The sequence below is a fragment of the Lissotriton vulgaris genome, chromosome 9, assembly GCF_964263255.1.
Source record: "Lissotriton vulgaris chromosome 9, aLisVul1.2, whole genome shotgun sequence".
In the NCBI taxonomy this organism is placed as follows: Eukaryota; Metazoa; Chordata; class Amphibia; order Caudata; family Salamandridae; genus Lissotriton; species Lissotriton vulgaris.
This window is the reverse complement of record NC_141697.1, coordinates 663103523-663119077: the sequence shown is the minus strand read 5'-3', so window position 1 is coordinate 663119077 and position 15555 is coordinate 663103523. Positions and strand designations below refer to the sequence as shown.

Here is a 15555-nt window from a genome sequence, read left to right as displayed (position 1 = left end):
AAAGTCTCCAAAGGGCAATAAAGCCATCTTCATACAAGATCTCCATTGCTGTTGTGTCAGCTGCCACCCATTCCCTCAGCCTGTGTTAGTTTCCGCCATGCCTAGTTTTCAACTTCTGCAGGCTACTAACCCAGCATCTGCGGAGTGCTCTAAGTTCAGAACTGTCTTCTGTTGCCAGAGCGTGTAGCTGCAGTACAATGCGGGACAGCCGATGGAGACCTGGCACAGAAGGAACCCCCATTTCTTTGTCCTACGGACCCTTCCAGTCACCCACTGCTTGAGCCATTGTAGCTGCAAAGTCAGATACTAGCTCTCAAAGTCTGGAAGGGCCAAGCTGCCTGCTGCTGTAGGTCTCTGCATCGTGGTCAGTGCCACTTTGTGCCTGTCGCTGATGCAGCAGAGTTTACCAGCTCAGATTACACACCCCACAATACTTACCTGGGTCCATACACATTAATACAATTAGCTAGTAAATCCCTGCTCGGATCCATATATATATATACATATCTCTGTGCGTGTGATTTTACCTCACCAACACCTACCAACCCTGTCTCATTTAGGGATAATTTCCTCTGGTCAAGCGATCTGATAGTAGGTAGCCTAGGGAAAACCTATCATTTAAACTTTATTTCAAATGACCACAGACTCAAAGATTTTTAAAAGTTTATCTGGTCAAATGTTTTGTGAGTTAAAACAAATACACGGTAATACACCATTTCTCCATTAGGAAATAAATTCCAGTTAGCTTAAATTAATTCACAGTTTAGAATTCTTGTGATGACAGCACCTGGAGGGGGAGAAATAAAGAGCAGTACGGGGACATACTACACAGAATGGTGTGAGGAGCTGGACAGCAGAGTCAAAGATTCAGGACCGCTTCAGGGCAGGATAGGTGACCTCTTCTAGTACAACGCCAGTGTTGCACCCCTCTCTATTACTACTCATTCTGGCTCGTCCGGACCGCTTCCTCGATGTGCCTCCTCGGTTCTGATCCTGCGATTTTCCCTAGTGTTCGATTTTTCGTTCAGCTCACGGACAGCATGTCCGCATAGTATTGAACAGCATCTCGCCATGGCATCTGCGTCAAGACGATTGTGCTAACTAACTAACCTACCTCTGTTATACTATTTCTTGTGTATGATCCACCCCCAAATGTTTCAATCTCATGAAAACCCCTAATTCTGATTGGGCCAGGCAGTGGGGAGAGATCATCACACCATACCAAGGGTACATATTTTCTTTAGTCTCCTTGTCTAATTTCCCGCCCCTTAATTTTACTTCCACAAGCTTTATTCCCACCTGCATTTCACATATGGATCAATACATTTAGGCAACATTTGTTGCATCTAGTTCCTTTTGCAGGTTCAAGAGTTGAGGTTTCCAGGCGCTTGCAATGTACATGTCCTTGGATTTAGTCCAATAGTGCCATCAGGGTTCCGAAGGCATTTACAGCGCGGGTGCGCATTATTATTATTATTATTATTATTATTATTATTATATTTATTTTTGTAGAGCGCACAGCTACCCTAAGGTTTCCCGGCGCTGAGGATGAAAATGAGCGAAATAACAAAGAGGGGAATAATGAGCTATTGAGAGCAGAGTTATTGGTTGAACAACCATGTTTTTAGGTTCTTACGAAATTGAAGATAAGTCGTTCGTGCGAAGCTGAATTGGGAGGGAGTTCCATAGGGAGGGGGCCAGATAGGAAAAAGAGCGGCCACCCTGTCTAACTCGATTGATCCTGGGTATCTGGAACTTGTGTTGGGTCGAGGAACGTAGGATTCTTGGAGGGGCGTATTGATGGACAAGAGAGCTCAGATAATTTTGAGGAAAAATGGTTTTTAGAGGTCAGAGAATAGGCGCACTGCCAGTATGGAAGCACTATAGGATAAAGTGGAAGGTGGTGCAACTGGGTGAGTGGGCAACCATATAACCACTCAAAGGAGAAGTCAGCTAGCTGTACTAATCCAACGTTACAAAAAGAGACATACCCTATGCACACACTCAGTGAGTATAAGAAGGTCACAATGTGGCCATAAACAAATTTACAATTGAGTGCAGAGAAACAACAGTAATACACAAAATGATAAGCAGTTGATGCAAATAAATGGACATATATTGGCAAAAAAGTCTTGGTGTCTTTGCTTAATATATCACAGCTTGAGAACAACCAGCCGACACGTGTTTCATCGCATCTCGCGAATCATCAGGGCTCTGAATGGTTGTGCTTGGACCAAGAGGTCTTATAAGCGTAATGCGCTCTTATAGGTCACCCGGGAGAAGGTATAACGATCAGATAGTGTCAATTCGCTCAGTATCCAAGTAATCTTAAAACGAGGGCTGATAGAGGTCACTCTATGGCCTCGTGCAAGTTGCCGTCTAAAGACGTCTTGTTCCCTTCGTAGCTCCCGAGTCTCCGTGTTCGAGAGCTCAGATAGGCAGGGGCCTTGCCAGCCTTGATTCTATGCATGAAACATAGAGCTTTAAATTTTGCTCGTTGTTCAATACGGAGCCAATGTAGACTCCAAAGACCAGATGAAGTTGGGGATTTTTTTGGTAGCATGCATATCAGCCTCACTGCTTCGTTTTGCACTGTTTGCAGTTTCTTAGTGACCTCTTTACATGCCCCCAGATATAAGATGTTGCCGTAGTCCAGTCTAGATGTAATTAGAGCTTGGACTACGGTTTTTAGTGTATTCTGGGGGAGCATCCACCTGATTTTCTTGAGCCACTTGAGTATGGTGAAACAAGTGGCTGGCACTCTGACCGCTTGTTGTTTCATGGACAGGTGTTCATCAAAGATGATGCCCAAGTTGCGAGCGGTTTTGGAGGGGGTGGGTGTAGGTCCCATCTGAGGAGGCCAATGTTGTGGGCCCCATAGGGTAGTGTGTTTTCCAAACAGAAGTAGTTCAGTCTTTCCTCCATTGAGTTTTAGTTTGTTTTCAAACATCCAATTGGCAATGTTGTTAAGGCCCGAATGGAGGGAGGACGGGTTGGTGTGCATTCGCCGAAAGTGAATAGACAATCTGGGTGTCGTCAGCGTATGAATAGATAGTCAACCCAGATTTTTCGACTAAGGTGGCAAGGGGACTGATGTATAAGTTAAATAGTATGGGGCTGAGTATTGAGCCCTGAGGAACCCCAAATAGTGAGTTGTGAGGTTTGGAAGAGAATGTGGAGGAGAAGACTTGAAAAGTTCTATCGGAGAGGAAACTTTTTAGCCATGCCAGGGCCGGTCCAGTAATGCCACAGGTTTGCAAGGTGTTAAGGAGGATGGTATGAGAGACCGTGTCAAATGCGGCACTTAGGTCGAGTAAGAGGAGTGCCACGGGCTCCCCGTCATCAACTTGCCGGTGTATAGTTTCGGAAACCCCAAGTAGGGTAGATTCCGTTGAAAAACCTTCCCTGAATCCCGACTGGGATGTGTGAAGGAGGTGATTGGTTTCTGTGAAGTGGGTGAGTTGGGTGACAATATGTTTCTCCAAGATTTTGGAGAATAAGGGTAGCAGCGAAATTGGACGGAAATTAGAAGGGTCATTTGGATCTGCTGTGGCTTTCTTCAGAAGAGGTGAGACCATAGCATGTTTCCATGCCTTAGGGACTTTGGCCTCTCTTAGAGGAATTCAGGAGCTCTAAAATGAGCGTAAGGGAGGGGGTGTCGAGTGAAAGGAGGATTTGGGGAGGAAAGGGGTCCAGGGGAGAGCCAGATTTAATAGTTTTTATGATTTCGTACAATGAAGACCGGTTGAGGGGCTCCCAGTTTGCTAGATGCTGAGGGGGGGACAGAACGTCCTAAGGAAGGGTGTGTACTAGCATTTTCACAGTTGGATATGCTTACTGGGGGATTTGGGAGTGATGGGGAAGAGGTTGAATCTTTGAACTCTTCATATATTTTGTCAATTTCGTTTATGAAGAATTCAGCCAGAGCATTGCACTGTGCAGAGTCCAGGGAGGGTGCTTTTGGTTGGCAGGATGAGCCAGAGAGTTCCCGGACTATTTTTAAAAGTGCTTTGGGCCGATTTTGAGCATTCTCAATGGTTGTTTTGGCAAATTTAGCTCTAGCTGATGCACAGTTAGCATGATATTTCAAAAGGGCTGCTTTATATAATGATTTTTGTGCAGGGTCATAGTGGACACGCCATCTACGCTCTAGATTTTTGCAGGCCGTTTTCTCAAGTCTAAGTGCATCTGTATACCAGGGGGCCAGGGGATGAAGTGGAATTTGTTTTTTATTTTTCTGTGGGAGGCATATGTTGATGGCAGAGCTGATTGTGAGACCAAACAAGGACCCCCTGATTCAGTTCAATTTCGGTCAGGGCAAATTGCATATGTGAGTAAAAACCCAGGCAAATTATAAAGAACAACTAACACATATGAAGTGGATGGACCACAAAAAAGAATTACATACCACTACTAATTGTACATATCAAATTACAAATTTAATACACGTTTGAATCACATTCAATAAAAAATTGATACATTATTTTACACACTATGATAAAAAAGCATTATAGCATATGCATAACTTCAATCATAAAGATAATCATTTTTTTTTAAAATTAGTTAGATGGTTTCCTGTCTCCTGTCTACGCGTTTCGACACTGTAAAAGTGCCTTCCTCAGGACTGTACCATCGTGCTGTAAAAAACATTTAAAAAAAGATTTTTACTATGTTGTATTTCTATGTACAAATTAAATAGTGTTATAACTATACAGCATGTGCTAGTTGTTATCGTCCTAGCTAGATAATACCGCTTCTACATATCTCATAGTGTTTGCAATACACAGCTTTGCCATAGTTAATACATATATCATAGATATTACATTACACATGGATTTCAATTTTATAGATACAACACATTATATATGGCTAAAAACCTGTTGATAAATTGATTTGTCCATTTCTATATTATACATGGATGGCGTCTTTTTCCCAGTGTTACCACAGTACTTTGAGTCATACATCTATTTGTAAATTTATTCAGTCATTCTTACTTCATGTATAGGTAGTCTAATCCAACCAGGGTAGAGAGGAAAAAGAAAAAGAAAGAAAGGGAGAAGGAGGAGATATAGGAGTCACAAAAAGATACGAGGACTTTGTTTTGCACTTACACATATGACTAATGTACTGGCTATTGACTTTTTACATTATTTAGTGTTTAGGGGATCTTTTTACAATTCTAACCTTATCAGATGAGCATCCTAGGTGTTAGGAATATATCACATATGCTTACCGGTTGTGCAGACAGAAATGAACTAAAGATCACTTAATACTGCAGTTAGATGTCACAAAAAGGATTGGTATAAGAAACGGGATATGCCGAATCTGCAAAGTTGAAACAGTATACACTTATTATATCTTGGTCACCCTTGAGAGATAGCTTCCATAGTTCATGCATATATAAATAGCATTCTCTTAATTTTTAACCTTAGCAATGAGGTATATATACCGTCAATTAACAGATATATTTTGTGAAAGGTACAGAGGTGGTTATTTATTCGCTGTATATTTTTGATCTTAGGCTGCATTTCTAGTATTATTTTAGTTCTTGGTTGTAATTCAATCACCATAGATCCCTAATTGCTATTTATATATGCGTACCCTTATGAATTTTGGGTGTTTCTTACCGTAATGGTGGGCAGATCTTTGATTAATGCTGTTATCAGGTTACTGGTCAAGTAGGGTTCAGAGTGCATACGGTCAAAAATCTATCAAGAAAAGCAGATAATGTTTACCTTTCTGAATATATATTGAAGTTTCATTAATATTGAAGGAAATTTACTTGATTTACCTAAATGTTTTTTTCAGATTGGCGACCTGCTAGCAATCTGTGTTAGTAATATACTCCCATTATTCCTACCGATATACTGAACCTAAAGCCAAAACGGGAGAAACGTACATGGGATTATGTTCCAACCTGTTTATCACAAGGATCACTTAAAGTGCGCTTTGTTGGCGGCTGCTATAAATTTACCTCATATGCTCTTGAGAACAGCCTAGCTAGAGCAGCCTCTCTGTGGCTGTATGGCTCGGTGTTTGTAGTGCTGACACAGAGGTAATATCACGCTGTGAGGCAGCTGAAATGATTAAGACGAACAGTGCTAGCATTAGAATTGTGGTTCGCCGGTATACATTTAAGGAGAGCGCTAAGCGTTTAAATTGCGGTTATGCAAGTATATACCTGTGGTTCTGTGTTGCTTGGCGGACCGGCTAGGGCGGCGTTTCGGCGTTTCCGTTGTTCGTGTAAGCGGTACGCTAAAAGGATTAAGACGAACACTGCTACCATTAGATTGTGATTCGCCGGTTTAGATTTAAAAGGGCACTAAGCATTTAAATTACGGTTATACGAGTATGTACCTTTTTAGTTTTGTATTCCTCGGCGGACCGGCTAAGGCGGCGTTTCGGCGTTTCCGTTGTTCATGCAAGCGATTTACTACGCGCTTTCCTATTGGTTTATTTATTTAGGATGGCTGATTGGTTCAGCTATTTTTTCCATGCCTTTTAAAGCGACAGGCATTACCTTGTCCCTAGTTACATTATATATAGTTGAAGCAATACATCTACCTATCATGTATAGCCCTTCATTCATGATTTATTCACGATGTATTCTCTGTTGGCCAAATTACTGATAAAACAGATGAATAATAAACGTGAATGAGATGTATTTATTTTGACTTTTATGGTTGTTATGAAGAAGTTTGGTCCTACGGGATATTATATTAATTAAAGTAGGTCTACCTACTAATAATTTGGTATTGGCAGAATAAGTTTTATCCTACGAGATATTTAATTATGTTAAGTTGGGTCTGCCTACAAACAATTAAATGTTGGCATATGTACTGCCTTCTTCTGCACAGAAGAGGGGTAAGGAATTTACCATGATTAAAAAGCATATTAAAGAGGTCATGAAGCAGAGGTCTATTTATACCAGATATTAAGAGGTGTTGGTATAGATAGATCTAGTATTTACTTTTCAAAATTCAGAAAACATGGATATTCATCTTAAAGGATAGCATTAATCCATGGTAGATCGTTATTCAAACCATGGGTGAATGTATTAAGAGTAAAGATCCAATACACTTCTCTTTTCTTTCTGATTTTATCTCCACCATTATTATTGGCTATATGGATCTTCTCTAAGATCCGCCATCGAATTTGGGATGGAGAGTGATGGGACTCTGAAAAATGAGAAGCCAGTGGTGCAGTTAGTCTTTTTGTTTTGATTGCCGATCTATGTTCCGTAAGGCGCAATTTCATGGTCCTCGCGGTTTCTCCAACATAACCTAAGTTACATGGGCACAATAACAGGTATACAACATTGGTTGTATTACATGTCCATAGCTCCTTTGCTTGTATCTGTGTCTGGTTAAATATAAACGTTTCACCTGGGATTATGCCATCACAGGATTGGCATGTGCCACATCTGGAGGTGCCTTTAATAGCATTGTCTCCATTAAGTGACTTTGTATAAAGGGAACAGAATTAGCATTTCCATTAAACCGCGATCTAACCACTAGGTCTTTCAAAATTTTGTTGCGTCGGTGCGCAAACATGGGTTTAGGCAATTTTGGTTGAGATGGTTCAATATTTAGTAAATGCCAGTTAGAATTGATGATCTGTCTGACTGTGGCATTTAGAGGGGAATGCTTTGTTACACAGACCAACTTTTGTTCTTTCTTCTGTTTATTTGAATTAAACAGAGCATCACGATCGTAGTATCTAGCTCGCTTATATGCCTCACGTATCAAACGGTTCGGATATCCGCAAGCACGAAACTTTTCCTTCATTTTTATGGCCTGATCATCATAGTCTTTTATATTTGTGCAGTTTCGCCGCACTCGTAAAAACTGCGAGAATGGTATCCCATCTTTTTGGTTTCTAGGATGGTAGCTGCTAAAATGAAGCAAGTATTCCTTGCTGTTGACTTGGTGTATAAGTCAACCATCAGGGTGTCAGATTCATTTTTAATATATATGTCAAGGAATTCTACCTTCGTGGCATCTATCTGTGCAGTGAACCGAAGATTATTGTCTGCCAGGTTAATCAATTCTAGGAATTCTGGCAGAGCTGAGCCAGTTGTGAATGGTTGTAGCTTCCTCTATGTTTGTTATATTTGTAAGGGGCCTGGTGTCGTTAAGATGCGTATTCAGTTTGGTAGTGTCCAGCTTTTTCCAGTTCCTTAATATCCTAGGCCCGGGTGGAGCCTTATGAAAGATGGCCGGTCGCGGCACTTCTATTGTAAATTCCACTGGATGTATGTCGTTACAACGCATACTTTTACTCCGCATACCATTACAACGCGGTATTTACAACGCATACCGCTACAACGCATAGCGCTTTGGGGTGCTGGATAGTGGTAAGTATAATTTACTATTCTAACTCCAGTCCCCGTGGACCCTAGGGAAGGTGTTGGATAGTAAATTAAACTTACCTCTTATCCTAGAGCGCCCCCCAGCGCAATGCGTTGTAACGGTATGCGTTGTAATGCCTGCGTTGTAGTGGTAGTGCGGAGTAAAAAATGCGTTGTAACAGGTGCATACCAATTCCACTAGGTAGTGGTCAGACCAGGGGATAGGTGTCGGTGGTTGTCTTGGTTGAAGAAAATTGGATCAAGAAGGTTGCCCGCCTTATGGGTCAGACCCGCGTTGTGGAGTTTGAGGTTTAGGGCAGATAGATCCGCTATAAAATTAGTACTGGTGTGACTAGAGGTGTCATTTAGATGGATGTTTAAGTCACCGACTATCAAAGTTAGTTGCATCTAACAGAAACGGTGCAATGAGTTCCGGAAAAGAGGCTGCCCAAGTGCTGGCTGTGCCAGGAGCTCGATATATTAAAGCACCAGATAACGTGAAGTTTGGAGATAACAAGAGCTTAAAGGATCCGGCTTCACAGTTGGGGATGTCAAGATCTATCCATTGACATGTATATATGTTTTGAAAAATGATAGCGATTCCACCTCCCTCTTTATGGGTTCTGTTTTTGCTAATGTAGCTGTAATTAGCGGGTAACGCAGCTGCTATGTCTGGACCCGAGCTATTAGTCAGCCAGGTCTCCGTGAGGAAAAGTGCAGCTGGTTGTGACGACGTGAGTAAATCAAAGATGTCCCTTTTATGTTTAGGTAGTGACCTGCAATTCAGACTGATAAAAGAGAGGTCAATTAAGGGTGGGGTAGGAGTTATTATGTGCCGTGCCGGTGGGAAGTCGGCGATTTCCAGATCAATTTCAGAGGGTAGGGTATGAACACAAAGGTTGCAGTCAGGGCATGTGAAAGGGGTATACATGCAATTAATGAATTAGCCTTTAGAGCATATAGGAGGAATACATGCCAGAAGAGCCTCTTTGGAGTACGTAATGGGGGTGTAGTTGGATGATCCAAGGGTAGTGGCCCCTGGCCGCGTCTGGTCGCGGACGGGCGCAGACGGGCAGGACTTTGGCTTGACTTCGGCGCGACATGCGCGCCCGCTGCGCGCGTCCGCTGCGCGGCCGAGGACACATGGGTTAAATGGACAGGGGCAGAGTCAGCTGCAGTTCGCTGATTGGTTGGGCACAGGAAGTAGCAATCACTTCCTCCGTGGTGGGAGTGCCGCCGTCCCTCCACTCAAACCAAACTTTTGGCGGTGGACCGGGGAACAAGTGCGCTGTACAAATATTCAAGTGAATGCTTACAAGTTTTAAAAACACATTATTTCCCTTTTAAAATAGTGTGCAAATGCATCAGTTACCATCAGTTACCAGCGCTCGAGATAGCGTAGTCTCCTGCTTGTCTCTGCGCTCAGAATCCAGCAGAGTAGGTAGGGATCTCAGTCACCCTCCAAGGCCCAAATATGAACTAATAATAAAGTCAAAGAAAAACATGTTAGAATACGAAAATAAATGAATTCACTGTATACCACTTATTCCTACTCTAATCCCATTTATATAGATAAATCTTTAGCATTAGGCATTTAGTAAAACTTGCAAGGTTGTAGTTGCAGCATAGCATGCGCATTACCTTGTGAGTTTCAAGTGCCCATTTTTAAAGCTATTGCATAGCTGCAAAGTTTCACACCATGCGACATAAGGCGTCATACTACGTAGATGCAGTAGACTTATGTGCAGAGACTTTCCTGTGTTTTGACAGCCATTTTTAATGACACTCGGATTACTAGTTGGTAATACACATATGCAAGCGTCCCCTGGATGTGTAATTGTAGGAGAGTAGGATCTGTTTACTATGGTTACCCCCACTTTTTGCTGTTTCACTGATTTTCTGACTTAGTCTGGCTGGAGCCCTGCTAACCAGGACCCCAGCCTAGCTGCACTCTCTTTAAATTGATTGCATGTACATTAGGTACATTCCAGATTGGTTACTTGGTTACCCTTGTGAGTTCCTAGTATATGGTACCAAGGGCATAGGTACCCCAGATGCCTACCAGGGGCTAAAGCATGTATTTTGCCATCCCTGGGAAGCCTTCCACAATGACACCACAGGTCTTCTGCTGCAGCCTGGGTAAGGTGGTACTTGTACCCCTTACTTAGATATAGTATACATATATATATATATTATATATACATATAAACCTATAAGTCACTCCTATGGCAGGCCTTGACATTCCTGAAGGCAGAGTGCTTGGTTTTGTGTGAGAGGGTGCCCTAGCATGAGCTGAGCCCCTCTGCAGCTTTCGGAATCCCTTCCTTATAGCTGTTCTGTTATACAGCCATACCATATACTCTTAAGTGCATTATAACCTCACGGTAATTGCTAACTTTGGAATGGCTGCATCAAAACATTTTATGTTTGGTGTACCCCGCCAGTTCTGGCGGCAAGGGTAGATTCCCACCCTTCTAGAGGGAGAAGACCTGTACACACTTACTTACCCGGTAAATGTTTTAAAGAGCCCCAGCATCACAAAATGGATGCTGCTGCCACAGATACGAGTCTGACCCTCTGCTGCTGGACGAAACTCCGGCAGAGGAGGCCTGGACAATACGTTTCCTGTCCAGGGAGGTGCCTGCACCTCCCCAGCAGACTTTAGTGTATTGGGGCAGGGTGGGTTGCGTTCAGTGAATGCTTTCCAGACATTGCCTGGAGCACACAAGGTGTCCCTGGGCATTTCCCAGTTCAAACCGGTTGCTGGGGCACTCAGCCCCAGCTCTGGTGTGAAACTGGACAAAGGGGAAGGGGTGTAACCACCCCTCCCCAGGTCCTCCCATAGGTGGGACTCTAGAGTTAGTCCAACCACTAAACTTAGTATAAGTTTAGGAACCCAGTCACTAAGACTTTAGATTACCCTGGACGAAACTCTGAAACAGAAATCTTGGACCTTCGACATTCCATATCGACTGGAAGACGGAAAAAATCTCCCTTGGGGTCAAGGAGTGACTCCCCTGTTCAAACGGGTACCAAAGAAGCATCTTGCCAGTCTGCATTTTCGAGGCTCCTGCCGGATCCCGAAGAATCTGCGACACAGAACACGGACTTCCAGACATCTCTGAGGCTGACATGAGTCCCCAGCAAAGCTGAGACCTGTAGCTATCACGGGAGACATGGGACCGGAACTCCTGGACCTCCTGCACATTTGCTAGTGCACCTACGTCCCGAGCTTTCCCGAAGTTGTGCATTGGTCTAATTGTAGTCCAAGCCCTGAGCACCTTTTGCACCGAAGATTGTGGGCCTACACTCCACGAGTGTTCCGTGTGCCCGCTTTTGGCATTTCTGCTCGAGGCTCCTTTACGATCCCTAGTCCGTCGACTGGTGGGTCCACATGAAGGTAAATCCTTTGTTACTTGGGCTTTCATGGTTTCTCCAGACGTGCCCTGACTCCCCTTCAAAGGGTAAGTCCCTCGACCTTGCTGGTCTGCACCAAAGCCAATCTTTGCATTCGGCGTGGCTTGCTGTTGCCAATGCTTGTTGAGTCCAATCCGGATACCGACGCTGCAGCACTCAACATCCTTCGTGGGACAGCTCGAATCCAGCTCCTGGTTGTTGTCGACGCCTCCTGGTCCTCATGGCTGAGGAGTCAAGCTTCACCTACAGCACCTGAAATCACCCGACATCGGCTGGCATCTTCTTGTTGCCATCCTGGTCACTGGCAAGTGACCCAGACTCTGTCTCCTCTGCTTTCAGGTTCTTCTGATCTTCGATCCACCCTTGTATCCATCCGGACACTTGTCACCTGGTCGCCTGCAGCACTTCTTTGCAGCTCTCCATTGGAAACGACGACGAAACCCGACACGAAAAGACACCTATGCACCCGGCTTCCCTGGGTGAGGTAACACGAGTACTTCAGTGCTCCCGTGGGTCTTGACTCTCGAGGTGTCCAGTACTGAAAGGGTTTTACCGTAGTCCACTCCGAAGTGTCCTTATTCTTTAAAATTGTAACTCTAATTTCCTCCATCGAAGTCAATGGTGATTTGCGGCTGTGTTTAGACACTGCACGCGTCCCCCGTGGGTCTCCTGCATCCCTACCTTGGGTGGCTCCTGGTTGCCCCAGCGGTTCTACAGGCCCTAGGCCTTGTCTCTATGTTCACAGCGGTACTTATGGCACTTTCTTTTTTTTTTTTAATATCTTTATTAGATTTTATACAAAAAAAGACAAGACGAGACAACACATATAACAGCACCCTCCCCTCCGGTCGGGCAGGTTGTATATGGAACAAAAAGGAAACCATAAAACATATATGTAATAAAAGAAAAATGTAAACTAAAGTATTATCAGATAATCATTCAAAAACGGATGAACTTCAGGTTACAAAGGTACACGTGACAGTTAAATCATTACAACCAGGTTGTTACTATATATGTAATTGAGATTGAGACCATTCTATTAAAGGTGAGCAGATTCTTAACCCTTTGGTCCTACACTTCCTACCTTTTGTTTTATATATTGCCATTTCTAGATTAAAGATGACTAACATTCTTGAAAACCACTGTTAATTCGAGGGGGCCAAGGGATCTAGCCAGGCTGATGCTATGCAAATTCTTAGTACTGCCATCGAGATAAAAATCAATTCATGGCCGAAATTCTTGTTTGTACGATTTGTTACGCCCAGAACAACTGTTTGATCAGATAGGGTAACCACTATTTTGAGAATTGATGAGAGGAAATGTTCAATTTTTGACTTAAGAGGAGTTAAACCGGGACAGAATGAGAAGATGTGTACACAGTCCGCATTTGGTAAATTACATCGAACAACATGTACCTCTCCCAGTGCCCCATTTAGCAATTATGTCGGGAGTATAATACATAAAGAAACATATTTTATAGAATTGTGTTTGTAGTTTCGTCGACATAAGAACAGTTTGCGAAAGGCCATATGCATAATGAAATTCTTCTGTGGAAATAGTGATTTTACTTTGCCATTTCTGAGTGATTTTCTGCATATCATCCGTAACATGCATCAATAACAGCTGATATAACCCCCCAATCCTGAGTTTTTTCTGAGAGTTTCTTAGAATGTCGGCTATGGCGTTTTTAATCAGTGTGCCATCTCCCTCTATACGTCGTGACAGAAAATCTCTTATTTGGAGATATTTGAAGAAGTCTCTCCATTCCAAATGATATTTATCTTTCAAAAATTCAAAAGAATGTAGCCCTTCTGAGGAAAGAAAACACCCTATATGAGTAATTCCTTCTGTAGTCCACCTATTGATGTAGGTATCTTTAAATATTTCTGGTAAGGAGGGATTATTTTGTATGGGGGTGTAAAAAGATACACGTCCCAAACCTATCATTTTCCTCACAGATTTCCAAACCTTGAAGGTTCCTATGAGTGTTTTTATTCTCACTTTTTATGGTAGCTATCGAAGAGATATCTCCACAGATAGCCAGTGCTTCTATCGCCCAGTATTATTTGGTGGATTGAAGGGGCGTCCTTATCGCTTCTGTCCCTGTCCCATCAAGATGAAAGAGTTCATGACTATATAACAAAACTGTTGCCCAGTAATATAACTTAAGATTTGGAAGGACTAATCCTCCTCTTTCTTTGGGAAGTGTCAGCAGTTTATAGGCGCAGAGGGGCTGTGTGTATGACCAGACAAAGTTCGTGAAAATACGCTCCATTTTTTTAAACCATTGGTCTGAAATTTCTAGATTAATGGCTCTAAATATGTACAAGAGTTTTGGAAAGTAGACCATTTTTAATGCATTCACCTGTCCTATCAAAGAGAGATGTAAATTATTAATACGGCGGAGATCTTTTTGTATTTTATTTAGTGAGGGTTTAAGGTTCAGGTCGACTAACTTCCCTAATTCAGATGTAATAGTGACCCCTAGATAGGTAGCTGATTCTGTTATGCGTGGATCTGCCATATCACATTTGTTATTGATAATTATTTGGGTTTTCCCTTGATTCAGGGCATATCCTGAAACTTTCCCGAATCTTACAGCCTCCAGCTCAATAGTGGGCATACCCAAGTTTGGATTAGCAGTGACAATGGCGATATCATCGGCATATGCAAGAGTCTTTGTTGAATATCCATGTGTCGAGATAGCAGTTATATTCCTATTATATTCCAATCTCCTAATAAACGGATCAATGTAAATAGCGAACAGCAACGGGGAACACAGGCATCCCTGCCTAGTTCCTTTCGAGATTTTTAGTTCTTTAGAGATACATCCGTTGACCATCACCATAGCCCGAGGACTAATGTAGAGTTTTTGAATTGCCTGTATGAAAACATGCTTGAATCCGACCAGGTACATAGCCTGCCAGAGGAATGACCAGGAGACCCTGTCAAAAGCCTTCTCGGCGTCGAGTAATATTAACGCCATCGGGTCTCCTGTCACCTGGGTATTGTCAAATAAGCTGATTACCCTCCGTGTGTGATTGGTAGTGTCTCTCCCGGGGATAAAGCCATGCTGAAATTTAGATATAACCTTATGTATAATTAATGAGATACGATTCGCGAGCAGTTTAGAGTAGATTTTGGAGTTTACGTTTATTAACGTAATGGGACGATAAGAGCCCAACTGGTCCGGGGGTTTGTTTTTCTTAGGGAATATAACAATTTTTGCCCTTGACCAGGAGTAAGGGGGTTGCCCTCCTCTAAATAAATGTAGGCATAAGTTTAACAATATTTCTTGAAGCTGATCCATGAATACTATATAAAATTCCTATGGAATAGCATCTAATCCAGTTGCCTTCCCACGGGAGAGATCTTTTACTGTTTTTACTACTTCCTCTATGTCCGGGGCCTTTTCCAAGCTTTCCTGGTCTTCTGTGTTAAGTTTGTTGCAAGTATCTGTATCTAAATATTCAGTAATTTTCTCTTGATCTATTTCTCCCTCTTCTGTATATAAAGCACTATAAAAGCGCCAAAAATCTTCCCTAATCTTCTCTGAGTCGGATACTCTGCCATCTATAGGGTCCTGGATTTCCTGTATAATATTCTGTGAGGTCTGCTGTCTCATCCTGATGGCTAATTGCTGACCAACTGATTCGCTAACCTCATATATTTATGCCACTTTCTTAGTATATGGTTTGTGAGGCCCCCAGGGCAAAGTGTATACTGTGTTAATTTACTGTGTGCTATTTAAGTTCTTGTATTGTACTTTTGCCTCATAAAGATACTCG

General features: G+C 42.6%; 1 protein-coding gene and 1 long non-coding RNA gene across 3 annotated transcripts in view; one reads left to right on the top strand and one right to left on the bottom strand.

Annotated features, from left to right (window-relative positions):
- The window catches only part of LOC147692067 (CLOCK-interacting pacemaker-like), a 203358-nt gene that overhangs the window by 70441 nt on the left and 117362 nt on the right, over positions 1-15555 (top strand). The gene's annotated exons all lie outside the window — the stretch shown is intronic.
- LOC147692068 (uncharacterized) lies at positions 4452-6371 on the bottom strand. 2 transcript variants are annotated; one of them, XR_015299809.1, is made up of 5 exons: positions 6182-6371; positions 5975-6077; positions 5628-5708; positions 5234-5325; positions 4452-4637 (listed from the first exon to the last, which is right to left on the bottom strand). It is a non-coding gene; the product is annotated as an uncharacterized LOC147692068 (long non-coding RNA). The 2 variants fall into 2 exon arrangements; XR_015299808.1 differs by lacking the exons at positions 5234-5325; positions 5628-5708 and having other exon boundaries at positions 6182-6350.